Source organism: Cotesia typhae, unplaced genomic scaffold (assembly GCF_013202065.1).
Source record: "Cotesia typhae breed Kobodo isofemale line unplaced genomic scaffold, CoteBio_Ctyphae contig_69, whole genome shotgun sequence".
NCBI classification, from domain to species: Eukaryota; Metazoa; Arthropoda; class Insecta; order Hymenoptera; family Braconidae; genus Cotesia; species Cotesia typhae.
In genome coordinates, this window is record NW_027423763.1 from 1358552 (window position 1) to 1372079 (window position 13528).

The window sequence follows — 13528 nt, forward strand, 5'->3', positions numbered from 1 at the left end:
GAGTACTTTTAAATTGTTATGGGCGATAGTTGGATTATTACTTATTTTAATGATGATAAGGGCTGGAATAAAAAACTCTGATTGATGATTTAAGGGGGGTGGATGTAACGACCCATTGCATGGATCTGATTTTTGGGTGAAAGTTTGCGGAATCTTGAACGGCTGGAAGATATGTGGGTGAAAGCAAAAGTTAAACGCTCGTACGCGTTGTAGTGTGACAGCTCTGAAGGGTGACGACATCAAGGGGGTGAGATTTGTCCCACATTCGCTGCTCTCTACGCTTCCAAGTGTGTGGAACGTGACACAGAAGAGCTGGAGAATTTGGGAAACTTTTTTGGAAATTAATCACTTTTTTTTTTTTTTTTTTAGGGGAGGATTTTCAGGAAAAATAGGGTGATAAATTTATGCAAGTGCAAGGATGACTTCCACGTCGTAGAGCAGCATTAACGGTAATATGTCTTCGTCAGCGGACGCCATCTTAGCTGAAGTAAGAAGGAGTTCTGGGCTGGGGGTGGGCATGAAACGATTAAGAAAATGAAGATGGATACTACGGGATAAAGGAGATATAGCTCGCGCGGTCGATGGAACTCTCCATCTCCCAGGATGATGGTAAAGAGATGAGTATAAGGGGTGGTGTGAGCGTCAACCGATGAGAAGAACCTCCTGGAGTAGTGTCTGAGTACAAGAGAGTGGCAAGAGAGCGATCAGCAAGAAATAGCTTAGAAGAGCGCTTGATCGGCTGGAAGATACTCGACACGTCGGTTCAATCATTTGGAATCATTCTCCAAACACCCTCATTTATTTTGCCGTGTCGTTACCTCAACTCTGTTTGTTTAATTAACTGTTTATTTTTACTAATTAATCTTGGAGTTTTGTGCTACAGGGGTGCTTATTTGATGTTTTACTCCTACAAACTTTGATTTTAGCTCCTGCGAAAATGGATGACGTCTAATAAGTGTTTTTATAATCGATACCATAAAAAAATTTATTGGAATTTTTTTCATGCACTAGCTGTTGTTATTATCCATCTTAATGTACTTGAGAGGATACTAGACACTTCTAAAAAGATCTCCTGGAAATTTGAAGCCTTAATTTTAATTACAAAAAATTTTTTCTTTGTTAGGCATTTTCAAGGTCATCGATAAATTTTTTAAATTTAATATTTTAAGATTTTTGTATTAATTTGTGATTTTTTCTTATGAATTGATGTGTGAGTTATTTATTTCCTGTCATATTTTAATGAATTTATATTAAAATTCCAAGAAAATAAATGTTAATATTAAAAAATGATAAAAACTCTTACGTTTTTTGAAGTTTTGTTATTAATTAGAAGCTTTTAATTGTTTTTTTAATTTCAGGCTTGAATACGGATGAGTTTAGTCGTAAATTGATATTGTGGGGTAAGACAGTAAAATTTTTTTATAATAAAATAATTAATGTGGTAAGTTTTATGGTACTAAAATATTCACGATGACGTACGAATTACGGAAAGGTTTGTCAATAAAGACAATCGTAAAATTACAGCAATGCGTCAATCAAAAAATACTTGAAATTTCTGGCAGTAAAAACATATTGTTAAAAAAAAAAAAAAAAGTAAATTATCAGTCACTGTCACAATAACAAATAAAATAGACAAGGGTTCCGTCTTAGGAATAATTTTTCATGTAACAACCCTCTTGAAACGTCCTTACCCCAGCGTAGAATCTTATTCTGGAAATAAATTACCAGTATAAGGACTTGGCTCAGTTTCCATCGGAGGGATGTGCTCAAGATGAGTAATAAAATTTTTTATTAATCATTAGTAGCAAAGGGGAATAAAAAATAATGATTGTAAGGAAAGTACATCGGCTTTAACGCACGACATTAATGTTTTTGTTGGTGGTTTGTGCGGCGGGGAAGTAAACAAGTGATACACCCTGCTCACACAAGTGCTCACACTAAACTTGTTTCCACTACACCTTGGTTGTATATATACACACGCCTTACCTATAGCGCTAAAGCGGAAGCACCGATTAACTGAGTAGCACAACGTCATTCACATCAGGCTATATATATATATATATATATATATATATATATATATATATATATATATATATATATATATATATATATATATATATAATCGAGTAGAGGATGCATTTACTCTCACTCCACTCGATGTCTACGTCTCCTTGCAACCACTTTTGAACCCCTTTTAACTCTCATTTTAACTTTATTGTGCGCCTATTATTGTTTATTTAAGTTCTATTATTGCTCTGTGTCCTCCGAAGGCTTTTAAAAAATCTAGTTATAGCTTTTTTTCACGAAAAAATATGATCCGGTACATTCAATTTGATTCTGACCAAGGTTACAATTTTTTTTTATCTTCTCATTATTGTTATTAACCATCTTAAGGTACTCTAGATGATGCTAGACACTTTTAAAAAGATCTCCTGAAAATTTGAGGACTTAATTTTAATTACAAAAATAGTTTTCTTTGTTAGGTATTTTCAAGGTCACCGATTTTTCCAAAAATTCATATTTTAAAGGCTCTTATCATTGAAAATAAATTTTTTTAACCCTCGTATCATCAAGTTACATCTCCCTAGTCCTCAGAAAATTGACAAGCGATGCAGAAAAAAATTCAATAAGTTCAGAAAAAATGAAAAAAAAAAAAAAAAAAATGTTGTTTAAAAAATGTGAAAAATAGCTGAAATTATGTTAATTTCATGGTCGAATTATCGATTACAATCTATAAGACAAATAATTATAAAAATTTCTTCTTAATCCACTCCTCATTATTCACAGAGAATCATTAAAAATCTAATTAAAAAACCTAGGTATTCAAATCCACATATCGACATTATTTTCTCAGTTTCAATCTTCATCTCCTCATCCCCTATTTCCTCAACCCCAAAATTTAAATAATTAAATCACGTTCCATTAATATAAGTACACGATAAAAATAATTAGATTGAATACTGTCAGCGGATAATTTGAAATCGAATAGCAACTTAATCCAGTGTCCTACCAGAGTTTAAAAAACGAAACAATCATGTATGAAAAGGGTTGTGAAAAGAATATATATGAAAATTGGACACTGATACTCTTGTGTCGGCAGTGGCTTGTGCGGTTTTTCCTACTCATCCCACAGACCAGCCACACGAGGGAAAAAACCCGTTACCGAGTTGGGGGTGGAGGTATTTTTATTTCCCGCGTTTATCGAGTAAAAAACACAGCTCTTTCAATGCCCCAGGCACGCTGTGCGTGTTTATACGTTAAATATTTTACACTCTGATTTAATGACCCGAAAAACAAACCCGCAACACTTTACAAACATTTTTAATCCGATATCATCCATCGTTTATCCACTAAATAATTTATAAATTTTCTCGATTTTTTTTCAGGCATCCCACACTGTTATTTACCATGACCATGCGAATTATGTCACACTAGATACTTCAAAAAAAAGTCTCCCGAAAATTTGGGACCTTAAAATTAAGCACAAAAAAAGTTTTCTCTGTTAGGTATTTTCAAGGTCATCAATTTTTCTAAAAATTCGTGTTTTAGAAGCTCTTATCATGGAAAATAAATTTTTTCAACCCTCATATCATTGAGCTACACATCTCTGGCTCTCAAAAAATTGTTAAGCAATGCATAAAAAATATTTAAAATACTAGAGATCTGAGGAAACTCTCCAAGTACCATTTTTTTCATACAATTGACCCAAGTTCAAACAATTAGAGTGTAAATGGAGCCAAAAATATCACTTAAAAAAAAAAGAACAGTATCTTAATTCGCGAGGTTAATCCGGGAATTTACAAAGCCAAAAAAGTTAGCTCGTAAAGGGATTGAAAGTAAACACAAAAGACAGCCTTGCATGCCTGACAAACTGACAACAGTACACAGAAACGACTTTCTGTAAGAACGTTATCCTTATGCGTATGTACTTTTCCGTTACGTGTTCCATTTACACATATATACCTCATGGATGGTTAAGAGGGTCGCGGTAATCCTCCAGATTATGATAACCCCTAAAAATGTAACGCTAAGTCGCCAACTTAACTACATAAGATTCTCGAAATGCACTACACAACGCGAACTCGTTAATTCTCTACTTCCAAAGGCAATTACCCTGGAAAAAATAATTCTCCATCGAAATTTCTCTTTAAAATTAAACGAAACCAATTCGTAAAGTTTCAGGATGAGGCTGGGGGCTGGAGCTTGGAACTGCTGGAAGAAAAAGGACATAAAGTAGAAGACCGAGGGGTGATTCGGTTAGGCGGGTGGTCCCGCGGAGTTTAAGGTGGTAGTTGGAGCCGTAAATTTTGTGAGCGCAAGTTAAAGGCCGCGGGCGAGCCACCCCGAGCCACCCCAGCCCAACTCGCATCAGCTTCTTCTTCATCTTCCACCCCTCTCCTCTTCGGGCTCCTGACGCCCCTCTCGGGTCTTTTCGTCTGGTATCTTTCTACCATCTTCTATCAATAATTCGAGAATGGCGGAGACCAGGTTCGTTGGTACTTGCGCCACGTAAACTTGGTTGCTAAATTTTCGTTCGATCCAACGCGAGATTATTCTTCCCTCTTAACTCAATTATAAGGGTAGCTAAAATTTTCATTAAATCCCCCGTCTGGAAATTGTTTAAATTACAAAAAAAAAAACACCCTCTTTTTATACATTCTACCTCATTTTAAATGTGAGCTTCACTCTGACTCTATTTTATTAAAATTAAATTTCTAATAAAATAAAAAAAATATTTAACTCGTGAAAATACGAAGAAAAGGAAACGGTGGAACGGAATGGTCGACGTTGTATGCAGATTTACGAAATAAATGCCCAAAAGTTTTGACTATAATTCTAACGCGTGAAATCTAGTCTCTCCCCCTACCTCTCGAGTCTGGACCACTTCTTCATGCCTTACACCCTCTTTAACCTCACTGGCAAACTATTTCTAACATTATTCGTCCTCATTCTCTAAAATCCTTACAAAATTCTTTACAAATTATTTAAAAAAATAATTTTTTTTGATTTTTTTCTGACCTCCCTTAATTTTTTTCTGCATAACTTATCAATTTTCTGAGGGCCAGAGAAGTGTAACTTGATGATACGAGGGTTAAAAAAATTTATTTTCAATGATAAGAGCCTTTAAAACACGAATTTTTGGAAAAATCGGTGACCTTGAAAATACCTAACAAAGAAAACTATTTTTTTAATTAATTTTAAGGGCTAAAATTTTTCAGGAGACTTTTTTTAAAGTATCTAGCGTGATATAAAGTGCTAATTAATTAGTAAAAATAATAGTGGGTGTCTGAAAAAAATTCTAGAAAGTTGAAAAAAATTTTTTTTGGTTTAATTCAAACAGTTTTAGATTTTAAAGGTCTATAATGTGAATTATTTACAAAATTCGTGAGATTAAGAGGGAGCTTAAAGAAAAACATGATATTTATTATGACTTTAATATATTTTATAGTAAAAGCAGTAGTTTTTGTGGTAACATTATAGAATATAGAAGGCTTTCAACCCTCTCAGAAAATGACTAGAGCACAAGGAAGAGGAACATGCATCGCGGTCGCTCGAGTGCAATGAAATTAGATGCTGCGTCTAACAGGCGCCTCGGTACTTGACACAATTGGTTGATTACTTTCAAAGGCAAACCTCTTCGTGTATTATTGAACAATGTTTAACCTACTATGTTGCTATTATTATTTCCCTTTTGCATAAAATTTAATGCTACAATTTATCAAAAAAGGAACAAGTATACACTGGATATCCGTAAGAAAGATGGAAATAATTTAAACTTTTTGTCGGGACACAAAGCCAGTATGTTTTCACTCAAGAACGGGTTAGCCGCGATTCCGGGCAGGGGTAGCTGGTAATTTTTCACTTTAACCTTCCTTGCCTCTCAGCATCCCCGTTGACATTTCCACCCCCTATTTGTATCTGGGAGCCACGAGCGCCGGACGCTGGCGACCACTTCATAAAATTACTTTATTACTCGTCCGGTCGGACTCTACCGTTTGCCAATTTTTTTCCTCGACATATGTCTCAGTGTCCTTAAAAACCACTACCATTTATCAAACCTTCCCTGCAGCAGTACTTTTTTATTTCAATATCAAATACCGATATTTTACAGCGAATAAAAAATTGTTGATTTACACTCATAGGAGACTTTGTTAGAAATTTATAATTTTTTTATTTTAAAAAATAATTAATTACAAATTTATTCTAATCTGCTAAATAAATTGTCTCATAAGCTTTTTAGAAGACTCAAAAGAAGAATTTTTACTTTAGAAGTAAATACTAAAAAAATTAAATCTCTTATAGTGAGAAAATTTAGCGACCAAACGCCACCTGTTGGAAATTTTCGGAATTAAATTTGGCAAAAAAATTATATCTGGACATTTTTGACCATGTGAGGTCTGAAGGAAGGTTATTAAATCATTTTTAAGCCAGATGTGAGCCAATATGGCTTGATATGGCCAATTTTTATTCAAAGCTGCTTATAAAATTTTTTTTTTTGGGCATATAATTTAAAAAAAAATTAATTAATTTTAAAAAATCCTTCCATTAGTGTATCTATCATTAATATCAGAGCAATTCACCCCTGAATATTCAATCCCTGGTCAACTCACCCCTAAATTTCAACCTCTATTAGATAGCACTATTTCACCCTTGAAAAGTCATTCCACGGTCATTTAACCCTTAGAAATTTATTTTTCGGTCATTTCATCAAAAATCGAGTAAGTTTTCAAATTTTAAACGTTAATTAATAAAAATTTGACCTCTAAAATTGAGTTAAAAAATTATAAAGTAACTTTACTTGCTTGTATTAAATATCTAGTTGAGGTTCGTAAAGTTGTAATAATTTCGGCAATAAATAAAAAGATCAAGGGTCGCCATAACTTAGGGGTATTAGATTACAAGTTTAACATCTGCAGAATCTCGGACTGTGCTCATAAATATCAGTTAGAAATAAAATAGCGCAAGACCCTTCCACTTTTCATTTTCTTGGTTCTTATTGGGGTATTCTGGGTTCTGCTTTCCCGACAGGCTCTTTTTACTCGATCCTGTTTCTGTTGCTAGCATTATTTCTTATTTTACCTCCTTTGCACAGGCACTAACACGAGGACAAGTATATGGTATATATTATACTTTATACCAGCCGCAAAATAATATAAGTAAGTATACTGTTTTATATGGTTAGACAAACACTTAAATTTATTACTGTCGCAAAGATATTTATCCTCCGTATTATTTATTATTATTTATTCCCTCTCATTAATTTCTCTCCGTTTTTTTTTTTTTAATTTAAAAATTAAAAAATAATTTTTTTGCAGTTCAAAAAAATTATTTAAAAAAATTGCACGTAAATTTTTTATAAAAACTGCAGAAAAAATTGCAAAAATATTATTTTTGCTGAACATTAAGAGCCGCCTCGCAACTAAAAGCTTCAAAATAAATCCAACAGATGACGGCATTTGTCGGTAAGAATTTAAAAAGGTATTCTTAAAAAAAACTTCCTGTTTTATCTTAGATTGCATTTATTTAATTGCGACCTGTAATAATTTGTTAGATATTGTATTTAAAAATTTTAAAAATTATAAATTACGTAAAAATTCAGTCGCGGTGAGAAGATTTAATTGAAGATAATAATCAGGAGATAATTGAATTAAAAAAGGTGTTCTTTTTGAAACTATAGATTTAGTTATGAACCTTTTAACGTTCTTTTAAATTTATAATAGAATTCAGGTTGTGTTTTTACGAGCAGAGTGTTTTGCTATAAACATTAACTACAAAAGCTTGATGCCCTCTTTTGTTTATCGTTCAACCATACTTTTTATCGTCTATTTTGTCCTTTATTTTATTATCATTTTTATCATTTTGTTTTATTCACTTCATTGTTTCTCGGTAAATTTAATACCCACCTTTTTCCTTTTTTGCGTGCTTTCATTTTGGGTAAACGATAAATTTGTTTACTTTTTTTTTTTATTTATTTTATTCATTTTATTTATTACATAAAAACGGAATCAGATAGTGAACTAGCTTGATATATCTTTTTTTAAATATTAAACCTCGAAAAAATTTTTCGAACGTGAAAAAAATTTTTTTTCAATGAAATAATAGCCTTTAGTGATCATATGTGAAGCATATATGGTTTTAAGTAAGCATATGTAACCACATATGAAATGATATGGCAATACTTAACCATATATGATCATATATGAAGCGATATGATCACATATATGACAGATATGGCAATAATTAATCATATATAAAGCTATATGATAATTTATATGGCAATACTTAACCATATATGATCATATATATATATATATATATATATATATATATATATATATATATATATATATATATATATATATGGCTATAAATAACCATATATGAAGCAAATATGTGATCTTATATTGTATATAATGTATGATGTCTGAACATGAATCATATAAGGGTGCACATAAGTAATTTTCATTAAAAAAAAATATAAAACGTTTCATAATAAAAAAAAGAAAAACTGTATAAGAATTCTTAGGTATTTTTATTGATTTGCGTTTGCGAGGGGCATCTAAGGGGCGCGAATCCTCGTTCTTACCCCCACCAAAGAAAAGTCACCGTCCCTCAATTTATTCTCCCAGCAAGATTTTTCCTTCTTATTATTCTTACTCTTATTAAAAAAAAAAAAAAAAAAAAAAAAATAAAAAAAATCAACCAACTAAGTATTAAAATAATTCCTCGATAAAAGCAAATAATTATCAATTCGTTGTCGAATTTTTTATCCCGAAACTTACCGTGCAATAATGAAGGGTCAAGTATTTTTTGACGACGCGGTTGGGGTGAAATTTATAGGGTCGGATGTCGGATGAAAAAAAGGACCCGTTAAACGAGGGGATAATAGCTCACCTGTGGATAAAAAACCGCTTAGTAAAAGGTAAAAAAAAAAAAGCGTCTACACACTGTCGCAGGCGAGAGAGTGTGAAAAAAGCCGCGACAGTGGCCACCTGTAGAAAAAATGGGGTGAGGAGAATGTGGATATGCAGATATAGAGATGGGGTGCATGCCAGTTTGGCAGTAGGGGTGAAAAAAGATGCGCGCGCTTTTTACGCTCGAACACTGTGTATTTATATATATATATATATATATATATATATATATATATATATATATATATGTGTGTGTGTGTGTGTGTGTGTGTGTGTGTGTGTGTGTGTGTGGGTAGTTTACCCTCGGGAATCTCGGTGGCGCGTGCCTCGAGCCTGGATCGTTTGCTTGAGGCAAGTGTCGAGGGCACAGCCAAGTGGGCCACCTTTTTTTATTCACACTCTGGGGACGTTCTGGGCCATAAAAACCCGACAATTTTTTTTTCTTTCTACTTCTGTTTGTAAACAGACGAGTTTTTATTGACCAAAAAGATAAAAAAAGTAGGTTGTTTCTTTTTTTCGACGAATATAAACATGAGAGACGGAAAAGATTACAAAAAAGAGATAAATATTCTTTCCAACAAGTCTGATACCATTTAAAACCTCACTGAGAAAAATAAATTTCTAATATAATTCGTCCTTTTTTTCCCGAAATCGGCGCAAACTTCCAAAATTTTGAAAAAAAAAATTTTTCTTATTTTATTCTGAGCTCCTTAAGTTTTTTTTTTGCATCGCTTACTCATTTTCTGAGGCCCGGAGTGATGTAACTTGATGATACGAAAGTTAAAAAAATTTATTTTCAATGATAAGAGTTATTAAAACTCGAATTTTTGAAAAAATCGGTGACCTTGAAAATACCTAACAAAGAAAACTTTTTTTGCAATTAATTTTGAGGTCTGAAATTTTCAGGAAACTTATTTTGAAGTATCTAGCGTGGTATAAAGTGCTAATTGATGGGTAAGAATAATTTTCGCTGTCTGAAAAAAATTCAAGAAATTTTTTTTCGATATAATTTGAGCAGTATTGAATTTTAATTGAATTTTAATTATTTTAATTGAAAAATCAAAAAGAAAAAGGACGATAGAGTTTCAATGGATTTTTTGGGTATAATGTTTAAAAAAAAAAAAAATATATATTTCATAGTAAAAAAGAAAATCGATGGAACAATATCACTTACAGGAAATAATTATCATGAAATTAAATTTCCTACAGCAACCTCGAACAATTTCTTTAAGAAAAAAAGGTAAAAGAAAAAAATTAATAATAATTTGGGAGATCTCTCATGCGCAATTATTGCAAGTTTTGTTTCTCGAGAGTCTACTGCTCGAGTACAGGCGATTCGTTAGCCAACTTTTTCACGCTACGAAATAAAGGCAATTAAAGTTTAAGACGTCGTTCACTGGCTCGAGGGTAAGACGTAAAAAGAGTGGAAGAGTGAAAGAGCGAAGAAAGGGGATGAAAAAAGAAAAAACAAATTTTCTATCCTCCTCGGTTCTTTAGGGAGACGCGGGGATGAAACCGGTGGCTGGTTTTTGTCATTTGAAATATGCCAAGGGGCTGCCGGCAAGGAATGATAAAATGGCGCCCACAGACAATAGAAACGATTTTTCCTTTTCCTTAACTATACTCTCTTAGATTTTATTTTGTCATTGTCTTCTCGGCCTCATACTTCTTGATACTCTTTATCACTTCCACCCTCTTCAATCCTCTCTCTCTCTCTCATCTTCTCTCTTGCCTGTCCTTAGTCCTTTTATTATTCAGTATTTATAGTTTTTTTATTATTTTTATTTATTTAGAATCATGCAGCGACGGCTTCGTTACTCCGGTACTCTCTAGTCGGTCCTTTCATCCAGCCACTGCCGCAACTACTTTCTTACCCGCTTTTGTTTCCTTTTACTCGAACGACCACCACCAAGGACCTCTGTAGGATATCTTTCAACCGACACGTTATAAAGAATCAACCGAGTACGAGAGACCGATTTACTTAAATAGAAACACTTTGTCAGCTTTAAGTACTTCTTAATATCTTCTTTTACTTTTTTTTTTTTTTTTATTTAAATAATAATAATAATAATCTCTATTATTAAGAGAATAAACAAAATTTTATGGCCAGTGTATTTAGGTTGCATTTGAAAATGTTCTAGTATCTCATGAAATATTGACATTTTTAAAGATATAAGCTCATCCCGATGTTACACTCATCAAGAGCTTTCATTTGAGTACCTACATCAATTTTTCATATATTTATATATATTATATATATGTATATATGAAAAATATATAAAAAATGCATGTGGGTACTCAAATGAAAGCTCTCGACTACTGTAACATCAGAATGAGCTTATATCTTTAAAAACGTCAATATTTAAGAAAGTACAGTGCAATTTAATAAAAATCTTATTATTATTACTATTAACAGTTTTAAAATACAGAACATAATAATAATTGTAAAAGTTGATGAAATTGAAAAATAATTTTATTAAAAACTTTAAATCATAATTTTTATTACAAAATTACAAATTCCAAATTAAATTTTAACAAAAATTACATTAAGAAGTAAAATAATTTTTTACTCGATTAAAAAGTTACTAAAAAAAAAAAAAAAAAAAAAAACTTTCCACATAAATGGAGTATATGTTTGTACAAGTATATAAGCGTTATTCAATGTCGAATTTTTGTTTTAGTAACCTGGTTCACCCTTTGCACTTAAACTTTTTATTTACTTGGCTCGTGAGTTTTCCATCAGTGCAACTTTATTTCCTCCACTGGCAGCATAAATTTTCTCATAGTCTTTGACCTCCTCTTTCTTCTTTTCTGCAAAAGAAAAACAATTGCTTTAACAATCATGATTTATGATTACAAAGTAAAAGTATATTTTTTTAAAAAATCAATAATTTATTTCGCGAATAAATAAATAAATAAATAAAAATAAGCAAGTCGAAGGGGTGAAAGAAAAGAAAAGAAGGGTCTTGGGTCTCCGGTCTTAAAGAGCGTAAAACACAAGTTCTCGAGTTCGATATAGGGTTGAAACATTTATTCAGATTCCCTTTCTAATTCAAACCGAACTTTTAAGCAGTCCAATTTAAGTGTATATTTAGTATATTACAAAATACTTGAGGAGCGGAGAGCCATCGGCCATTTTATCTCTCTTTCATATCCCGGGGATCGAGATGGGGGGTGGCAAAATGTATTCCCGGTTCAGTTGCGGGAGAAAGAAGGAGCTAGCAAAAAAAAGCAACGAAAGACGAGCGGGGAACGTGAAAAACAAAGAAGGAGAATTAAAACGTCAGAAAAAGCCTTAATCTGTCTCTCTTTTTGCTCGCCTATATTTCCATGGCCTCCCCTCTTCTGAATTTAATTCCCCACTTTCTGATGGCCGATGGGCGATGTGGAATGAAAAGTCCTAAGGAAAAGTCTGCAACGAGCAAAATGGTTCCCAACTTTTTTACCTTTTATCTTCTTCCATCTTATCACGTCCAGCTCCTTTTCTTTCTATTATTTTTTTTCCTTCTTCTGAGGAAAAAGCTCTTTGTCCTGAATTAATGAGCTTTACTTTTTCAAAATTATTTTTAACCAAGGTTAATTAGTTATTTCATTTTAGGGCTTACAATAGTTATCAAAGTGTGTATTTTATGTTTCAGCCACTGATTTTACGGCTTATAGAGTTCACAAGCCTCGTAGTTTTAAAAGTTTTATAAAAGTTAAGACGTCACAATTCATCACGACTTACTCGACTCTTTTTTTATTATTTAAATCCTATTTTCGGTTAATTTGGCCCTTGAATTTAAGAAATACTTAATCAGCTTGTTATAAAAAAATTGATAAACAATTTTATTAGAAAGGCTTTATATTAATTCAAATTTTCATTTATTTTATCGATAAAAAATGTTGAAAATATATAAAACATTTTTAAAAATAAATTTTTATGTCACTTGTATAAGCATTAGATGTAAAAATCACATTTAGTTTATATATATATATATATATATATATATATATATATATATATATATATATAAGCTGAATAAGTATTTAGTTCGGCAAAAACAAAATTATATATAATTTTTTCCGTGAAAAAAACAACCGAGATTCAAACAGCTTACACTTAAATAATCGTCCTCTTTTTTAAGAAATCGTTAGAAACTTTCAAAATTTTGAAAAAAAAAATTCTTTTATTATTTTCTAAGCTCTCTGAATTTTTTTTTGCATCGCTTAGCAATTCTCTGAGGGCCTGAGAGGTGTAGCTTGATGATATAAGGGATAAAAAAAAATTTATTTTCAATGATAAACGCCTTTAAAACACGAATTTTTGAAAAAATCAGTGACCTTGAAAATACCTAACAAAGAAAATTTTTTTTGTAATTAATTTTAATGGGTGAAATTTTCAGGAGACTTTATTTGAAGTTTTTCTTTCATAAAAAAAGTCACTTAAACTATAATGATCGCACAATTCACTTTCTAAAATCCAAAACCGATCACAATCACGATCACTTACCCACCGATCGTAAAGTTTGCGGACAATCGTCGGAAACGTCGGAGATTCCGATGGAAGTTGAGCAAGCCTTAAGCACACAGTGGGTCAGCCACAACTAGGAATGTCTTGGGCTCACCGA

At 32.0% G+C, this 13528-nt stretch overlaps 1 long non-coding RNA gene across 2 annotated transcripts in view; it reads left to right on the plus strand.

Moving 5' to 3' along the window:
- LOC141532785 (uncharacterized) overlaps positions 1-13528 on the plus strand; it is a 67846-nt gene that overhangs the window by 12706 nt on the left and 41612 nt on the right. Inside the window, exon 4 of one of the 2 annotated variants that reach the window (XR_012480131.1) lies at positions 370-1593. The exons of the other annotated variant lie outside the window; for it this stretch is intronic. This is a non-coding gene — a long non-coding RNA (uncharacterized LOC141532785). Of the gene's footprint in view, positions 1-369; positions 1594-13528 lie in introns of those variants that run through there. 2 annotated transcript variants of the gene reach the window in all.